Genomic DNA, 18,114 nt, shown 5'->3' with positions numbered 1-18,114 from the left:
CTTGCGTTCTGACACAAATAGTGATAATAGTGAGTTACAAATAGCCATAATTAGTTTTACATGTAACTCTTTTTTGATGATGCAAATTCAATTTTGATTAGAGATAAGGATTAAAGTTTTCCGGTCAATTTAATATAACTCCGAACCTTCTTTCGTATATATATATACTATTTTCGCTCAGACAAACTATATATGTTATCTAAAGTTCATATTTTCAAAATGAACTATACCGTTTACATAAATCTATCAATCAAAGCTTTAATATATGGATCGTTTATGGTTGGAAAACGACAACAAACGGAGCACATTAAGCATTAGAGCATGACGTAAGACTTTGATGTGAATCGGGTATACGAAACAAGAATTAAACAAAACAAACATAAAAATGAGACCTTACATTTATAACTAAGATCAAGCGTCAGCATCTTTTGTAGCATCTATAGTATCCTCTCTTGATCAAAAGTATAATAAGTTCTATGGAAAAACTTGTTCGTCAAAGATAAACAATCTTGAAATACTACATTTTTATGAGTTCTGTACAAATTTGAGAAACAGGATCAATAATTGTTGGTGTTTGGCGATTCAAGCTTACATAAGTGACAAAAATGATGTCAAAATATAATCTATGTTTATTCGAATCTGAAAGTTATGAACATGTTGCTATGTAGTTACTAAGTTGTATTATTTACATCACAATAAACTACCAGCGATCTTTCCAAATCCCTTGAAAACACCAAAATAGATCCATTTCAAGTTTCATTTTTGTTGTGGTACTGTCAGTCAGTTGACTTTTTTATAATCTATCATTATATCTTAGTCACAAGAGGACACAATCGGTGGTTTTTAGATCAAGTTGAAACCTTGTAAAGATCAAACCAAGACACATTTGGAATAATTTTTTGTTTCAAACCTTAGTAGTTGGCTTTAACTGCCAATTTGGTTTAATTCGATGAAGATAATCTCAAAACCATCGCGGACAAATTCTTGTCTGGAAAGACAACGATCAACTTCATTGAAGTCAATTTGCACATAAATTATGTGCTCAGAGTGTTTAGTAATTAAAATATCAAGAATGTCGAAAGTGAAAAGTGAAGCAAGATTTGTAAGGACGACCATTTCCTTGACTGATTAGGTCAAAAACAATTATACTTAACATAATTTAAAAACTTCACTACAACTATAGCTAAATATCTATTGTATCACATTACTATCAACACTATTTGTATGGCATCTTGATTATTATAAAAGGTGTTTAGCTTCTAGTCATAAAATTCCTTTAATATGTTATGCTTGAAAAAGCATCATATTGTTTTCAATGTTTTGAAGGAAAATTAAATATGTCAAAAGCTGTACGACCATATCTCACCCTCTGCAATGACAGACTGTCCTATCTGAGGAAAGAAAAATGAGTTATACAACTATATGTGTATATAAAATTGAGAATGGAATGTATATGCATTTATCTGTATTGCTATGATTAAAAGTCAACAAAGACCATTCAAAACAACATTTTTGGGGTATCATCAGCTCTGAAGTCAGTATTTCGTTTCTGACATGATTTAAAAAAAACTTTACGAAAATTGTCCGTTTCTAAATTTTGAAATTATTAAGAAAGGCAAAGTTGGCTTTTAAAAATAAATTTGGCTATTTATTTTAGGTATTTTTGACATATACGTAAATCTTCAACGGTTTCGGTACTTATACATCCTCGGATTTCAAATGTTTGGCTTTTGAGCGTTCCTCAATCAAGAAAAGCGCTTCGGACGCAAGAAATTATTAACGTGTTGTTTTCAATTTTTCATTTGATACACAAATTTGATAACACTTTAAGAGTGTTGTAGGATATAATGACTCTCAATCATGACGACGACTTTAATATGTACACTTAAAATATTTGTCATGCTAAACTGACTTTAAATTAAGCTTATACTAACAATAAGCACAGTCGTTTCTTTTAAAATCTTGATGACTATACTTTATAATTGGAAGTTAGAAACCATGATTTGCGATGAAAGGCATACTTGTTTATTATCTATTGTAAATTATCAACTGTTAGATGGTGAAGTGCACTTGTCACCAACTTATGGTGTTTATAGATATCTCAGCTTGTTCGATTTGATCGTGTTTAGTGTACATTTTTCATTTTATATTTGTCTAATGCTTAGTCTGTTTCTATGTGTTACATTTTAATGTTGTGTCGTTGTTTTCCTCTTATATTGAATGCGTTTCCCTCAGCTTTAGTTTTTAACCCGGATTTGTTTTTTTCTATCGATTTATGAGTTTCGAACAGCGGTATACTACTGTTGCCTTTTTTGTAAGAACGTATTTGATTCAAACGAAAGAATTCTCTGTATCGCTGAAAAATTTCAACACCAGGGTTATCGATATCACAAATTTGTCTACACATTTTGCACATTTTTAATGGGAAGTTTTGTATACGTTGCAACCGAAGATCAGATTGAGTACAAGTTTTCAACAACAACGAGGAAACGTAAACTATAACAAAAAGTTAATTCTTCCTTTTTGATATTTGTTATTATTCATAATCGTACAATTTATCTATTAACAAGTAGCAAGTTATATGTTTCAGAGGTTTATAGAGGGTAGCGTGTGGAAATGGATTTCAACAGACATGGGTCACGCTTGTGAATTCCATAAGTAAACGAAACCACGTCAGGACAATGTAAGTTATGTTCAATTCGTTTATTTGATTGATAAAAGTCTAACGTTTGATTATGTTTTTTTCCCTTTTCAAAATTTACCCTTGAGTTCGTTACTTCTGTATATATCCTGGTGGAAAAACAATGTACATTGACATTCTGCTGTTTACATGTTGTAATGTACTATTATATTATTTATGTATTTGTCTGTGTATTAGTGTTCTTATTTTAGATTGTACTGTACTTATGTCATGGGTTGTCTTTCTAGTGGCATTTTTAATATTTTCATATAAGCGGGAGGATTGGCTAGCAATAACACCAGTTTCCATTCCCCATTTTTTTCTTAAAACGTCATGTACCAAATAAACTCATAATAGATATTGGTATTGAAAGTCAGGAATATGTCAGTTGTTATCTGCAATATGTTTGTAAGGATGTTTGCGTTTGCGTATGTTTTAGTTTTGAGTTTCTATTGTTATAATAGATGATGTGTTTCCTTCAGCTTAAGTTTGTTACCCGGATTTGCTTTTGTTGATTTCAAATATCACTATTAAACAGGGGTAAACTACTGTCTATACTTAAAGATCAGCTTTAGTACAGGTTGTCAGTAATAATATCTACAGACTTAAACTAAAACTATTTTCATTTGTCTTTTAAAAAAAAGAATGCAAATATTTGAGATATTATATTTCGTATTAACCAGATTATTATCTTTTACTCAATGATATGAGATAGTTTATACAGAACAAAGAAGCAATCATATGATCATCATCTTCAAAATCTTCCTTTCGCACTACTTTTCCTTTTATACTAATGTTATTTATATTTGCATGACGATTCGGATTTAGGGATCGTCAATAGTCTTAACCTTTGTAATTTATTTTGCCTTTTCATCGTGTGTTATGAGAACTTCGCTGTTGATGCGTTGGTAGACAAACACACGTATTGTGTACATAATGTTAAGCCTTGTAATTATGATGAGTATATACTTATTATATCATATAAAGAAAATAAGACGACTCAATAAAACGATCTAAAGAAATCCGTCGATTTTAAGTTTTATAAAAGAAAGGCCGTTTTAATACACAGAGTAGTTCAGTGAAAATTACATTGATAATGGATAATTTCAATATTATGAACAGACAATCATAGAAAATTTCACATACAGCCCGGCGTTCAATAAAAGTAACAGTAGTAAACCGCTGTTCAATAGTCATACATCGATTAAGCAAGAACTTATGTAGACGAAACGCGCGTCTGGCGTACTCAATTATGATCCTGGTACCTTTGATAACTATTAAGGTGTAATACCACCAAATCATGGTACGTCACATCCGGTTGTACGAAAGCAGGTCTAAAAAAATATTCCCTTGAATTTGACAGTTGTAGAAAATTAACCCTGCATTTCAATGCACTTAAATTTTTCTGAGTCATAGACATGTATGTTGGGTGTCTAAAAGCATTATTATTTTTTTATTTGATGGTCTTATAACTTTTTTTTGGATTTTTAAGGTTACATAGTTACCAAAGCCGGTAAACAGTAAATAACAGTGTAAAAATTGGTTTTCTACTTCCGGTGATGGTTACTTTCTTATATTCAATGAAATGTAGTATGAAATTTTCACTGTAGCACTGGACAGGAAGAAACTTTATTCATGCAAATAAAATTGAGAATGGAAATGGGGAATGTGTCTAAGAGAGACAACAACCCGAGCATAGAAAAAACAACAGCAGAAGGTCACCAACAGGTCTTTAATGTAGCGAGAAATTCCCGCACCCAGAGTCGTCCTTCAGCTGGCCCCTTAACAAATATATACTAGTTTAGTGATAATGAACGCCATACTAATTTCCAAATTGTACACAAGAAACTAAAATTAAAATAACACAAGACTAACAAAGGCCAGAGGCTCCTGACTTGGGACAGGCGCAAAAATGCGGTGTGGTTAAACATGTTTGTGAGATCTCAACCCTCCCCCTATACCTCTAGCCAATGCAGAAAAGTAAACGCATAACAATACGCACATTAAAATTCACTTCAAGAGAAGTCCGAGTCTGCTGTCAGAAGATGTAACCAAAGAAAATAAACAAAATGACAATAATACATAAATAACAACAGACTACTAGCAGTTAACTGACATGCCAGCTCCAGACTTCAAATAAACTGACTCAAAGATTATGATTTCATCATATGAACATCAGGCACAATCCTTCCCGTTAGGGGTTTAGTATCATACCAACATATATGAGAAGAACATTACCCGTGTCATGCCAACAACTGGTTTTTGAATAAATGTGTTTAGTTCCGATGCAAAGACCCTATAAGTAATTAATATTAACGCCAAAATATGCAATCTTTAATGACCTGACAACAGTATCGTAACTATATCCCTTCTTAGTAAGTCTATTCAAAGGTTTTGTTAGTTTCTGAGGTGAATACTGACACCTTTGTGCTTTATAAAGAATATTTCCATAAAAAAAATTGGATGTGCAATATCTGAACGTATAAGAAGTCTGCATGTTGAGCTATATTTACGAATGATGTACTTATACCGATGATAAAGTTTAGTAAATGTTTTGACTAGTTTGTGATATCGAAAACCCTGGTGTAATAATTTTTCAGTAATACATAAATTTCTCTGGTTAAAATCTAAAACATTGTTACATACACGAGCGAATCGTGCAAGTTGAGATATATAAACCCTATAAGATGATGACAAGGGAACGTCACCATCTAAAAATGGAAAATTAACGATAGGAAATGAAAAATCATCTCTTTTATCATAAATTTTAGTATTCAGCTTTTCGTTAGTGATATAGATATCAAGATCGAGAAAGGGCAGTGGTCATTGTTGGTATTAGCTTTATTTAAAGTAAGTTCAACAGGATAAATTTCTTTAGTATACATCGTCATTAGAGCCAAAATATCATCCAAATATCTAAAAGTATTATTAAATTTGTTTATCAGATGTTGTTTCGATGGGTCTTTGCTGATTTTTGTCATAAATTGTAACTCATAGCAATACAAAAACAAGTCCGCAATAAGTGGTGCACAGTTAGTCCCCATTGGAATTCCGATAACCTGACGATATACGGAATCCCCAAAGCGAACAAAAATGTTATCTAGTAAAAATTCAAGGGCATATATAGTATCAAAGCATGTCCAATTGACATAGTTTTTTTGTTTATTGCTACTAAAAAATGACCTAAAAGAGTTTCAACATATATATTCACATTCTGACTTTTTAAATGCCCATTTAATTAGGTGTGTGAATTTTTTCTTAATGAGAATGTGAGGCAATGTGGTATAAGGAAAACAATAGTACTTCTATCAAAGTACGTAAACTGTCAAAGTGATTACTTACACATTTTGTGTTCACAGACTGAAATAGTTTTACGAAGAGAAAAACCTTCATACAGTTAAAAGTAAAATCACAAAAATATTGAACTCCGAGCCAAATCAAATCTAAAAGTCCATAATCAACTGGCAAAATCAAATGACAAAACACATAAAAAACGAATGGACAAGAACTGTCATTTCCTGACTTGGTACAGGCATTTTCGAATGTAGAAAATGTTGGATAGAACGTGGTTTTATAGCCCTAAATACTCACTTGCACGACAGTTGCATCACATTTGATAATATTTATATTGCTGCGTGAACAAAACAAACAGACACGATAGGTAAAAAGTCTAATTCGGTAGGTCACATTCATGAAAAGGGAACGGAATTGTAGTTACGACAAAAGGAACATATTCAATATCCTCTATATAACAGATATTCCATAACGGTGAACCAACTCGTGATTACGTCCGTTAAAATGATGAAGTCATGCTTCACTATTGGGAATTTAGAGTTGTATATATGTATATCATATTGACAATACAACAGATATTCCTTAACTATAAACCAACTCGAGATGGTGTCTAAAGAATGTTGAAAAGGATGATTTACATTTTTTCTATTAGGAAACATTTTTAAGAACATAACACACGAAGTTAGACCAAGAACATGAGCTCTGCTCCATGCAGAGTTAATTTGTTTAAACAGATGATTTAAATGTTATAGTTTTTGGCATAAACATATGGTATTCCACTTTTTTTTTACAATAAAGACACTATTCTGGTGTTATTTAAAATATTGAAAGCTAAATTTGCCTAAGGTAGACGTGGTGTCTTAATTATAATCCATAGATTTTTTTTTATGTAGTTTATATCATGGTTTTTAAAAAATAACAATAAAAAGAATGGGTCACGAGGCTTATTTTCACGCTACATGTTGCTAAAAATAGACAGATTTTATATAGATTATGCATAGAAAACCCATTTTTCTGCCATAAAACGAAAACAACACCATCGAATGTGAGTTGCCTCCCCTCATGTTGTTGAAAAAAATTGAATCAAATAAAAGTTTTCTGGTTTTTTTTTGTGGAAAATACAAACATAACTACGATAAAAAATGTCATTTTCTTACATATGAATAACCTACAACTATAAATTTTCACATACGATTAAACATGTTAAAGATTCAGACTGATATTTCTGGTATTTCAAAATCCATGATGGAGGAAATACTTAGTATAAAAAAGAAACGAATGTGTGAACATTGTGACCTTGAGAGATAAGATAAAAATAAATCACGTTAGATGTTTCTAGATATTTTGGTTCCGGGCTTAAAAACAAAACCCCTCCGCATTTAAAATTATAGTCCCTGCAGCTGTTTCCGTCACTGCCTTCCAATAATCAGTTCATATTTCCCAAAATGTTTGCTTTTATCCAGTGCAATTCATAATATTAAATCCTGTGTATTTCTGAAGGATTAATAGTAACAACTCAACAGCTATACCGGGTCTATATACTATGGCGGAGACACCTAGTATCTACACATGACTTAAAATAGTATGATGTATATTTAGATCATATGACAGGCTTGACAACAATGCTTTTGAGGTAGACCCTGAAATCATCGACACCAAGGTAACATTTACCAAGCAGTTGTAAAGGAAAAAAAATCATTTAAACGGAAAATTAAAACACATTTAATTTTAGGAAAAAAGTATACAAAAAACTGTTTTTTACCACCGTTTCAACTATTGATTAAACGACACTTTCTGCACTATTTAGTATCATTAATTACATTGTACAATATCACTAATAACTTAAGTATAATATAAATTGAGACAAACAAAAAAAGCAAAAATAAAACAAAAATTTCAACTAGAACCAAAAGTAACCAAATCACGATTTTCATATTCTAAATTTGGCAGTTTTGCAAAAAAAAAAAAAAACAAAAACAAAACAAAACCGCAGAATTGAGTTTTAAATCTAATTATAGAATTATAGATTTTCATTTTGACTGTCTCATTGAAACTAAATTGGTTTCGAAGGTCAGGGTCACTATCTGGGATTATCTGATAGATGTATTTGTAAACATTTCCGACGATAACTAGTCTTTTGAATAAGTATGCCGCGTAAGTTTTAGAAGTATACCGTCTCCGGAACTTCATTAAAATAATTTAAACATTAACAAACATTTTAATCATTTGTACTTTCTGATTCAAAAATGGCAGTCTGTTGCTTTTGGGAATTCAAGATTTCCAGATTTCCAGATTTTATTGTAAAGCAAAGCTCAGACACATATATGTGTAACATGCGGTACATATATACAATAATAAACATGATTTATAATACAGAGGTAACACTAAAAAAATAAATAAATAAAACAATCCATGGGAAGACTATTTATCCCTCATACTGTGTTTTATGTTTTCGTCTACTTTGAAAGGCTGTGTAGGAGAGGGCCTTTCCCTCTGAAAATCTGTAAACTTCAATTTTTCTTCCCGTCTCCAATCAATATATCTGTTTCCGACTTCAGTATGCGAAAAACAAGTAGAACATTGACCTTGCTGATGATTTATTCATAAACCTACCGAATAATCTGTTATTATATCATATAAATATCTTAACATGTTTTTGCAGTTTATTTCAATTAAGTCTTTCAGTTTTTTAATCAAACGAGCGCCTTATCCATGTATTCATTTCGAAGATCCATCATAACTGTCTCATCCGTGCACTTGATTAATTATATTAGTACCTTACAAAACCAACCATTATGTTAAAACGACGATTTAACGTGCAATAATGGGGGAAAAACCGTTTTATTCTAAATTATGAAAGAAAAAAAAATTTCAACATTCACCAACATTTTACACCTGCATTTTCATGACATTCCTAATTGGAACTAACAATGGATATTAATATCATTAATCATTGTATAGTATTTATAAAACTTTGTAAAGACTGGCTGTATAGATTGACACTTGTCTATTCATTGCAAAGACCGAATTTAAATCCTCACAAACTACGAATAATATGTGGGTTTATTTTACAGATTATAAAATATCAACAATGAACATTTGCCTTCAACAACTTGCAATAGAAGTTGTGATTAAAGTTTGTTATTCATTAGGAACCAGTTTGGTGATACAAAAATATCTGAATGAGTTTCCTACTCCACTTTTACGAAAATGTCAGGATAACTTGACTGTCATTTTATGGGATGGTTTCAGTGACGATCTATGTGTTAATTCACTCGAGATCTTCCTCGTGGTGACGAGGGTCATCGACCTCAGAGAGCCTCAAAATATCCTGTATACAAGACAACATTGAGACAGTCATTTACTTGACTCATAAGAATTATGAAATTTGGACGTTATTCATGACACCGACAATAGATTAAGATAAAAAAAAACCGCAGAGAGTTTACAGACAAGCAACATTAGTCTATATTAGTCTCGTATAAAAGAAATGATCTAGCCAAAAACCAGTAACAGTTCGATTTAACTCCCAATTCCTTGAACTGGAAGTTTTAAAATGTATTGGTTTGGCGAAGGCTTGATACATTGCATAAACGTTGAGATCACTAAGGGTACTAGTGTGTGCTACTTTTGCAGTTGGAAGATCAAAACAATTGATCAACAGACGGATAGATAAAGTTGGTCACAGGGCTTTATGTCTGCAACTATGGTGGAAGTTAAAAAGAAAGTGTTCTATGTATGAGATCTTATACTCATGTGTTTAACATCAAATAGTGTGTAAGCTAATCAGCATAGTTCTTTGTTAAAACCATTTTTATGTGAATAAAATATTTTTATAAACTAGATGTTTTCTACCGCTCATAGAACAATTTTCTTGTTCAATCTAAACAGATTCTTTCCCTGTCATTTGCAGGATGTTTGTTTGTTATTTCCAAGGCCTATGAAATAAATCAATTTTAGTACACATAAGACTTACTCTTCGAAAGAACTAGCTGAATTTCATCTACTCTTGGGAAAAGACGTTTTCTTGGTTCATCCGTATGTATAAATACACAGTAATGTTAATCGAAAAACATTGAATTTATGACGTTAGAATTAAAATGGCTGATAAAGAAAGGCAACAAGTAAGTTTGGTGTTTTGATAAAACAGTTTTTGAAGTACAACATTTATTTGACTGCTTAAAGCTATGAAAGTCAATTGTTCGTACAAGATATATGGTAAAAGAGGGGCGGAAATGGTTTGTCAGACACTGAATTATTGGTATTTGATATAATTTGTATGTTAAATCGACATTGCGTTTAAACAACTAACTCCCTTTGTATTTATTATGTTAAGATTGTGTCATAACTTTAAATTACACTGCCTTAAAAGATCAATAAAATATATACTGCACTCCTAGACAAATTCAAAACGCAAAGACCCTAAACGAATAGTAAAATCTAAAGCTCAAACACATCACACACATGGATAACAACTGTCATATTCCTGACTTGGTACAAAAGGTACTGCGTCTGAGTTATTTCTATGACTTTCGAACAGCTGTTTCCTTCTATTCCTTTATTTTTTATCGTTATATCTGAGTTATCTCCCCAAATGTGGGAAAATTTTCCAAAAAATTTTTAGAACTTTTTGGCTTCGTTGATATGTACATCCTTGATGCAATTGTGATATCCGCTAAATATATTAACGAAATATCATTTTGCCAAGAAATATTTAAATGAGTCGTGATTGACAAAGTACTTAATAATATGAATTTGAGTGTTTTTGGAATCCATATTTATGTCTGTTCACCAAATCCTGTCTCATATTTGTCTATGCAAAATATATCAACATATATTCTAATATTCTAAAGAAGAAAATTTAATAAAAATAATAATGTTATACATCATAGGTGGTCATCTGGTCATTCAGAAGTTTGAAATTAAGGACACATCAATAAATAAAATGTTTATCTCTAGATAATCTCTATGTTGCGTACATGCGTATTTAAATATACAGAAAGGGATATTATTTAGGCGTGACAAGGGTGGTTTTTATGTGACAAATCAGTAGTTAAGAAGTATGTCATTTCAATAGAATACGTCCTTGTTACAATCTAACGGGAGGTAGACACATGGGGTATTATTAAATAACAGAAACCTCACAAAAATAAAAGAACAACGAATTCATTGTAAATACTAAAACAATGAGATTATCGATAACACTTGGTAATACCGCATTCGAAAATGTAATTAGATTATATATTTTAGTATGGTTAGAACGTGTGGATTTATCTTCTTATCCTCAAATATGAATAAAATTTGTTTTTATTCTTATTTTCAAGTAAGTGTATGTTAGAAAATGATTTCAGAAATGGATGTTTTTTTTTAAGTTAAACAAAACAACATAAACTGACAGGTTTGACAAGGCTATTGATTGTGTCTAGATTATATTAAACTGTTAATTTTTCATTATATACCTATATGGAGTTATTTTCATTCAGAACCATAGGTTGATTCTTTTTAGAATCAACCTGGACGATACTATTTTTCAATGAAATATGCTTAAAGGCATAAAATAATGAACTGCTTGAGGTCATTATTTTCCTTGATAAAAATGCAATCTATAATTTACTTCAAAAATTTTACTCGTCTGATATTTTTTTGTTGCCGATTTGGGATTTTATTTTTTTAAAGTTCAATCGATGATAAGTGCAAAGAAAATCGTCTTTGCCCGCATTTTAATTTCAGAAACAAATATAACGTGAAATTTTGTTAATTTATCGCTACATTACAGAAACATTATCATCTATGTAAAATGAATTTTAATGTTGACTTTCATAAACTAAAGCCATGTTTAACATATTCGCGTGTAAGATTGTGAACATGTTATTGAGTCACACTGAATAGGTTGATTGATGGTTAATTGCTTGATAAACTCCAGTGGCAAATATTTCATGAATATTCAGGACGATGCACACTGAATAGGAAATCATAATGTGACCTACATGTCATATTCGTTTTCGTGTCAGTTCTAACCTTTTTTTTTTAATTTATGTATACCTTTTACTCTATCAAAAGATATTTTTAAATTCTATTGAATAACATTCACAAAAATACATACCCCTTCCCTTTCCATAAACTAAATTGGTACAAAAATTACTCACAATGTGTCTTGTATTTGTCAAACACCGTTATCGGATGGTATCAATTCGTTTGTTTCTTTCTTCATGCAGTTGCAGTAGTATTTTTCTTGTGTATGGAAAATAATTTTTAAAAAGTTAATATCTAGATTAGTTAGTGAGTATTATTTCACATTTAAATGAGCCGTAGGGCGTATTTAAACCCAAACGCATTAGAAAGGAATATCCCACTTAAGTGTGGTCAGTAAAATAGGATGCCAAATTTTGTAATCTTTATTAATGTTTTTTTTTTAACGATATATAAGTCAGATAATGCATATGTTTTGGTTTTTCTTGTCGTAGAACACACCGAGGGTTCTCAGGATTGATCAAATGAAAGACCGACCGTAGGGAGGCCTTTTCTGTGAGCAATCCTGACACCCCGAGGTGTGTAAAATATGCATTATCTATAACGTAAATTCTATAAACGATTGTGAAAGGTTCGAGTAATTTTACACTCTTTTACAAACACGGACACCAAAATGACTTGTACCAGAAATTCTAGATCTATACAGCTTTTTTTTGGGGGACAAAATAGATAACATCTTATCGTGGTAATATCAAAATGACCAGGAAGCGATGAAAACACACCAAGTTATATTTTAATTTCAGTCAAAAAAAGTAAAAAACCTTTCATACCATCCTATATTATCATACAATGTAAGGTTACGAAATGTCTCTGTTGCTAATGATTATGCATGAATATATCATTCGTTGTGTTGTTTTTATAGTGATTAAGATAGTTACACCACATGCATTCCGTCTTGAATTTTACTAGAAGTTTAGTATTTTTGTAAGAGTAACTTTTCTAACAATTAGGATATAATTCAATAAAAATGCATTGTAAAGAAACAATAAATGGGAGCTAAATCCGTATATTGGAGCACTGAGTCAATATCTAGTTGAACTATCAGTTCCAGAGTGTATCATCAGCACAGTAATCCGTGTATTGGAGCACCGAGTCAATATCTAGGTGAACTATTAGTCGCGGAGGGTATCATCAGCTCAGTAGTAAGTATTTATAACAAATCTATGAACAGTTGTCTGTTTTAAAATTTGAAATTATATAGATATTAAGGTTTGAAATCCCTCACGGAAAGTTGACCTAAGATGGGTTTGGCTTATTGTTGGGGATTTTTGGTCGTATAGCTCTTCAAGTGTTTTTTTTTTGTATACATCTCTTGCTTTCAAATATTTGGCACAGAGCGTTCTTCCTGAAGGTAAATGAAGAAAAGCGCTTCGTACGCAGTTCATTTAAACGTGTGTTGTTTTCAATTTATTTGGCAACAATTCTGACAAAAAATATATACAAAAGATTATCTTCATTCCGATCACCTAAGTCTCCCTACTCAGTCGCTCTGTTATTCCCGAATCAACTTTGTGACGTGTACCGACATTAAAAATAAAGGTAACAGCAGTACTATACCGCTTTTCAAAAGTCATAAATCGATTGAGAGAAAACAAATCCGGGTAATAATCTAAAACTAAAAAAATAAACGACAATGCAAAACACACAGAAAGGAATTATTAGATAACAACTGCCATTTTCCTGACTTGGTCCAGGACATTTAAAGAAAATTGGTGGTTTAAATCTGGTGTTGTGAATAGCCGAACCTCGCGCTGTTATCAGTGACGATGTGTTAGTAGATGTAACAAGCTTTTACTCGTTGAGTTGTAAACTGTCTAAAGGAAAAAAAAACTACAATAACAGTTGAAATCAAAGATTGTCGGGTTTATTACGTATATAAATCGTTAGACTATTAATCATTTGACAATTGTGTTTGTGATGTGCCTATTAGCTGTGCTCCCTTGCTAATAAGGTGAATTACAGCTAATGTTCTGCAATATCACTGGGTAAAAAACCCATATCGTCTAAACAAACTGAGTGACACAACATTATCCATATTCAACCAAATATATTTTCTTGTTTTGAGGATGTATTTTTCTGACGTGTCAGTCTCATTGAAATCTCGTTCTGTAATTATTTCCAAAACATGGGTCACAAGAAAAAAAATAGCAATGAATTTGATAAATATCATAATTAAACTAAACTCTGTGACAAAGTTGGATATTTCCAATGAGTAGTTTTTGAGTAATTACATTTTTAAATTTTAGTACCAAATACAAAAAATGATTATCAAGAAACATGTACATCCCACATCCCTTTTTTCTTTTCAAATATTTTAGATATGCATTTTTTTTAATGATTTATAACAAAGGAGTTGTAAAAATATGCAATTTGTAATTAAACTGAGAAAAATAACGAAGGAGTAGATCCGGTAAGGACCGATTTGGCCTCAAATTTCTGGTTCATCTAACGAAAGTCTCTGGACACTTTTTAAACACTTAAGTGTCTATTCCAATTGATTCGATTAGTTTACGTGAAAGATTTTAACTGATTTAGTCGTTAAAAACGCTCTGATTCATTTTAAATATAAAAAATCTATCAAATATGCCCCAAAAAATTTTTTTTTCCGATGGTTTTTGTCAAAAATGAAAGTGGCCGCATCCGTGTTCATACTCATCCTTTATATATGTTTTGTATTATCATCAAATACAACTTACATTTCAATATTATGATTTAACACGAATGCGACCACTCTCATTTTAGACGGAAACCGTCTAAAAATTAACAATAATGCTAAAATCTTTAAGATTTCACTAATTTAGCATGACGTAATGATGCTAGAACCCGATATTTGTGTATTGTAGCAGAAGCATTTTACTTTCCAAAATATAGCTTAAAGATTTCATTTCCACAATTTTCTAAAACTGCTATATTTTGGGGCCAAAAAGAGGTCTTACTGAACCTACTCCAAAATTAACAAAATTGACAACATGGTAAATTTGACACAAAAAAGCATCAAAATATGACAAAACTTTCTTATATTAACACCTACCTATAGTTTTTTTAATTCAATTTTTCAGATTGGTACCCTTCATCTTTATTGAAAGTGTGACAGAAAGTTTAATTGTGGAATTGTGATTTTTTTTCATGATAATAGCCCGAAAAAAGATTAAAATTGATGAAAAATGGGAAAATCATCAAAATTTGGTACTTTCAAAGGCCGAAGAAAAAAAGAAGTGAGCCACCGTATGTCCTTTTCTTCACCAATTATTTGTATAAAGTGATATAAACCCAAACTTCAGGTATAGAGAAAAAGTTTAATTGTAGATATTTTTTGGCTTCTCAGAGGTGTACATCCTTAAAATAAAGTGTATCTGAACCTTTCGTTGGTTGTTGTATATTCGTATTTTTGTACGTGCATGTTTGGATGAATAATTTGATGGTTGTTTCCGTTGTCAGTAATCAGATAAACTGCCCATTTGTTTGAGAAATTCCCGGTTATCCTATTTTTTTTAAGTAAAAGATGGACGAAAAATACCAGAGGAACAGTCAAACTAATAAATCGAAAACAAACTGCCAACGCCATGGCAAAAAATAAAAAAAGACAAACAAACAATAGTACACATGGCAAAACATAGAAAACTAAAGAATGAACAAGACGAACACAACCAAAAACTAAGGGTGATCTTAGGTGCTCCGGAAGGGTCAGCAGATTTTGCTCCACATGTGGCACCCGTCGTGTTGATTATGTGATAACAAATCCGGTTAATAGTATAATTCGGTAGGTCACATTTATAAATGGGAAGGGGATTGTAGTTACGACTTATGAACATATCCGATATCATTTGTGAAACGGGTATTCCATAACGGTCAACCAACTCGTGATGGCGTCCGTAAAATTGTGGAAGTGATGATTTCAACCCCACCATTTGGAACTCTTGATTTAATAGCTTCCTTGTGACCAACAAACCTGTATCAAAAAAATCATGATAAGAAATGCAAGCACGAGAATATCGTATCAACTGCGAGATATATACACCGTATGCAGGTGCTGCTGGAATGTTGCTACTTAAAAAATGGAAAAGTTCACAATTGGGAAGCTGAAATCATCTCTTTTGTCGTAAAGTTTTGTTTACAACCGATCCTTATTGTCAATTTCTATATTTAAGTCAAAAGATGAGGCCGACTTAACTAAATCTAGTGTATCCTTTATCTCTAGTTCAATGGGACAGATGCGTTCAACAAATATTTAAATATATAGTGAATGAACATCATCTATATAGCGAAAAGTACAGATAAAGGATATTGCTAACTTCTCACTTTCTTCGTAAGAAGTTCCTGTATGACGTCAATCTTATAATAATAAAGAAACAAGTCGGCAAGTCGAGGGGCACAATTCGTCCCATTGGAATGCCGATAGTTTGTTGAAAAACACGTCCCCCGAACGTAACAATATGTTGTCCATCAAGAAATCAAGCATCTTCAGTTTCAGAATCTGTCAGTTTCAGAGAATGTTTTGTTTGAATCAGAGTGATCCTTTACAAAGTAGGATTTATCACGTCCTAAGACAAGATACTTGTATCTACGTTGGCCATTTTAGTAAATGAAAGAAATCAATACCAACTCTTTCAATTTGTCTCTTAATTTTGAATGTGGAATACTTGGGTAAAGTGTAGAAAAGTCAAATGTTTTAATACTATTACAAGATGGAAGAGAGTTAGATTGTATGTACTCTAAATAATTTTTTGGAATTTTTAAGTATCCACATCTGATTCACGCCACCTCTAAAATTTGCAGTTTCACAATAACTTTGAAGTCCATCTTTGATTGTTGATAAAGTAGATGTTAATAACTTAGAAAGAGGTTTCGTGGTATTGTAAAGGAAACAAAAGTTGTAAGCTATATATTTGTATTGCAGTAGCCACATTTAGGTATAGAGTAACAACAACAAAAGAATGACGTTACAATAAAAGTTTTTTACCGACGTCCTAAGGACGTCACGCTAAAGTGCGTGGGTTTTCAACACGTGGAGCACTTGGAAGACCCAGCAATATATCGTTGTTAATAAGGACACGTTTGCAGGTTAAGTATCAAATACAGTGATGGAAGATCCAGTTCATTATCTTTGGTTGAAATTGCAAAGGAACATAGAACAGAATTATGATTATCCAGGATTTCCTCTTTGGTAAGTATCGTGGGATATATTTTGAGTTTGCAAGGGATTTGTCAATACATAATTCGAGCATTTAATGTAATAAGGTTTACACACAAAAACGATGTTGTTTGGGGTTTTATCTGCGGGGACAACAACATATTTGTCATGAAGGCAGGATAAGTTTTTTACAACATTAGGGTCGTTAAAGTTGACGTAGCATAGGCATTGATAGATCCATTCAGTTTCTTAATTCTGATTTGTATCAACGACCTCACTGCATTAATCGTTTCGGAAAGAGTGTTTACGTCCTCCGTCTCGCGCTTAGCCGATTGCCTGGCATAATCGTTCTGAATCCATCAAAATTTTAAAGTTGTATTTCCAATATTGAACTTAGGCTCACGATATTTTAAACCTTTCGATAACACATTTCGTACGGAAGTTTTATTAACAATTTTGAGGTCACCAGTATTAACGTTGTCAGCCGGATTATATGTGAATTGGAACTAGCAGAAATGCAATCAGGAGGTTTAGACTTTAAGTCATCAATATTGAGATCCTGCAAAACGTGTTTGTAATTGAAAACTTTAGTTGCAATAGGTTTGGTATAGGTATAAGACATGATTGGTACAGACTGGTCTTTGAAATAAGAAGATATTTTCGATTGAACTAATTTATGATGAATGACATCGCCTAAGTTAGCGCCATCGAGACCTTTGTTGGCAAAGGAAAGATTAAGGAAAGATCTTTTCTCTTTTTCATCTTTTCCAATGATAGTTAGGTAATGAAACAAAACGTTTGAAAACCTTTGTTAGTACCTATAATAAGTTTATATGTCAAGTGAACTTCATATGCATGAAGAGCGAACTTAAATACCCGTTGTACTGACGACTTGATATCAAAGAAAGCCAACATGCATGTAAATATATGTTGGCCTCTGGCCTTTGTTAGCCTTGTATTATTTTTAATTTAGTTTCTT

This window comes from Mytilus galloprovincialis, chromosome 13 (assembly GCF_965363235.1).
Source record: "Mytilus galloprovincialis chromosome 13, xbMytGall1.hap1.1, whole genome shotgun sequence".
In the NCBI taxonomy this organism is placed as follows: Eukaryota; Metazoa; Mollusca; class Bivalvia; order Mytilida; family Mytilidae; genus Mytilus; species Mytilus galloprovincialis.
The sequence above is the reverse complement of the archived record's forward strand: the minus strand, read 5'-3'. Positions refer to the sequence as shown.